The sequence below is a fragment of the Lathyrus oleraceus genome, chromosome 2, assembly GCF_024323335.1.
Source record: "Lathyrus oleraceus cultivar Zhongwan6 chromosome 2, CAAS_Psat_ZW6_1.0, whole genome shotgun sequence".
Taxonomy (NCBI): Eukaryota; Viridiplantae; Streptophyta; class Magnoliopsida; order Fabales; family Fabaceae; genus Lathyrus; species Lathyrus oleraceus.
In genome coordinates, this window is record NC_066580.1 from 366,030,002 (window position 1) to 366,033,389 (window position 3,388).

Below are 3,388 nucleotides of genomic sequence, written 5' to 3' on the forward strand. Positions count from 1 at the left end.
AGTTTTATGCACAAAGAAACAATTGAAACCACCTGGATCTAGCTCAAATTTCAGATTCCATCAACATGAGATTTCACATGAACTGCACGAATTCTTGCTCAATTGATCCAAACAGATGATGATTCTTGATCAATGAATGATGATGATCAAGAATATGCAAGAAATTTTGGTGTTTGTGTGAAGAAATCCAAGATTCGAAGAGAGAGAAAAATGGAGGGAGTTTCAAATTTGGATCTGAAAATGCTTGTTATGGTAATTGAGATTAGGGTTTGGCTTTTATACCACTTGCTAATGATGCTGAAATCCCAATTAGGCCTTGGCTAATCATGATTAGGGAAATGTAAGGCAATTTGCAAAATTACACAAGTGAGCTAACATGGCCATGTTGCACGTGCAAAGCTTCATGCAAGGGCTGAAATTCACTTAAAATCAACCGATAATCATGATGGAAATGGTATTTTGCTTGTATCATAAGCCAAATTTGAATTATGGAAATTCCCTCCAAAATGCTCACTTGAGTAATGAGGAGCATACAAGCCTCTCTCATGCATGGAAATGGTTCATTTGAAATGTCTTGATCAAAAGAAGCATTTTGCAAAAAGAATGGACCAAATTGGAGCTTTGTACCAAAAGTTATTCCATTTTGAATTTCCATGCACACCTTGTGATCATTTGGCCATAACTTCTCAACCAATCATCACATGAACATGAAATAGGACCTTTTGGAAAGGGGAGACAAAGATCTACAACGTTTATGTTCACCAAAAGTCCATTTGAAGCTTATTTGATGTTGAAAAGTCAAGTTGAAAGTGGACTAAAAACTTGCCATTTTTGGAAACTTGAAATTACAGGTCACTTTCCATTTTTAGTAACTTTTGCCATGACCTTTGAATCTTCAAGATGGATGATTAGAATGATGAATAAGCCTCATTTGAACATGAATGAGGTGTTTCAAATCATTTCCCCACCTCAAAGCCATCAGTTGACTGCACAGTTGACTTTTTGGTCCTCAGATGACCTTGAAATGCCTTGATGAACTTGAGCCTTTACCACTTGATGAAATGGCTTCAAAATGGAACCCTAGATCATGTAAGCTCTTTGTAATGATCATGTGGTCCTCATCTCAAGAAAATACCTCATCTCTTTCACAAAGGATCTTCTTGAAGCTCTTGACCTGGTGCTAGCTTGAGCTACAAACAAAAATGTAAATGACATATTTTTGTGCTTTTGGTTAGTAAACAAAAAATGAGAAAAGCGATGATATAAAATTCAAGCATGCCTGGTGATCTCAGACCACTCACAAGGAGGTCCCATCCAAAGGGAAAGGAAGCCAAGATGCTCAATGATCCTTGAGGCTATGCAATGCAATGCTATGATGCCATGAGGGATCTTAGGGACAAAATTGGGGTCTTACATGTCTCTTGCATTACTGTTCTTTATCTTTTATCCTGTTTGTATTATTCAGATATTAGTGTTGTGACATTACCTTCGAAATCTCATATCTGATACCAGAATTTCAATTGGTATCAGAGCAGGCATCCTGCTCTGGTTCTGGGTGAGATCTAGGGACGTTACTTTCTGGTACTATGGATAGAGACGGAGGATCTGTTCACAGACCACCTATTTTGGATGGATCCAACTATGATTACTGGAAACCTAGAATGGCAGCCTTCCTAAAATATTTGGATAATAAAGCTTGGAAGGTTGTTTTAACAGGCTGGGAACATCCAATTATTACTAAGGAAGGAGAAGCTACAACTGACAAGAAGGCTGAGGAACAATGTAACAAGGAGGAGGATGATCTAGCCCTTGGGAACTCTAAAGCATTGAATGCTATATTCAATGGAGTAGATAAGAACATATTCAGATTGGTAAACAACTATGAGGTGGCTAAAGATGCTTGGAACATTCTCAAAACCACTCATGAAGGCACCTCTAGAGTGAAGATGTTTAGATTACAGCTGCTCACTACCAAGTTTGAAAATTTAAGGATGAAAGAAGATGAAAATATTTATGAATTTCATATGAATATCCTTGAAATTGCTAATGCCTCAGGAGCCCTGGGTGAGAAGGTGTCAGATGAAAAGCTAGTGTGGAAAATACTCAGGTCACTTCCTAAGAGATTTGCCATGAAAGTGACAGCCATAGAAGAGTCTCAAGACATTTCCAATATGAGAGTTGATGAGCTAATTGGATCCCTCCAAACATTTGAGATGGGAATGTGTGATGGATCTGAAAAGAAAGTCAAAAGCATAACCTTCATGTCAAACACTGAAGAGAAAGAGGAAGAAAGTGGTCAAGATACTGATGAAGATCTGGCAAATGATGTAGCATTACTGGGAAGACAGTTCAACAAACTTCTGAAAAAGATGGATGTAAGATCTAAGTCTAATGTCAAGAACATCTCATCGGACATCAGTAAGTCCAATAATAATGGAAGAAGAACAAGATCTGATGAAAAGTCCAAAGAAGGAAAAAGAGTTCAGTGCCATGAATGTGATGGGTATGGACACATTAGAGATGAATGTGGAACCTACCTCAAGAAACAGAAGAAGAGTCTTGCTGCTACTTGGTCTGATGAAAGTGAAACAGAAGAATATGCAAATCTTGTGACTGCATTGACTGGAAGATGGGGTTCTGATGAAGACTCAAGTGATGATGAAGTAACCTTTGATGAGTTAGCTACTACCTACAGAAAGTTGTGTCGCAGAAGTGAAGAAGTGTGTCAACAAGTTGAAAGTCAGAAGAAAGTGATAACACAACTGGAGAATGAGAAGGTAGAACACATGGAAACCATCTCTAAGTTAAAGACTGAAGCAATGTTCTTGAATTCCAAACTGGATGAGATGATAAAGTATGTCAGAATGCTAAATAATGGATCTGACACCTTAGACAAAATTCTCCAGACTGGACAAATGACAGGAGACAAGTCTGGCATTGGGTTCAATGAATCCAAACCTGAGTGCAGTCACACTGGTAGCAAACCAAAGATGTCACAACATCATAAAGGAAGACAACAGAAAGGGAAACATCAAATATGGAGATGTCATTACTGTGGAAAATTTGGCCACATAAAACCATTCCTCTATAAGTTGTATGGCTATCCTAGTCCTTCTCATCATCAACCTAGACCCAAACATCACATACCTGTCAACAGAAAACAATGGGTTCCTAGGACTGGTGTTACAAACCTGATAGCTCACACTTCCTTCAGAGTTTCAGCCAAAGAAGACTGGTATTTTGACAGTGGGTGCTCTAGACACATGACTGGAAACAAAAACATGCTAACTGACCTTCATCCTCATGCCACCATCTATGTAACCTTTGGTGATGGAGCAAAGGGTGAAATCAAGGGGATTAGTAAGCTTAAATGCCATGAAGTCCCTAA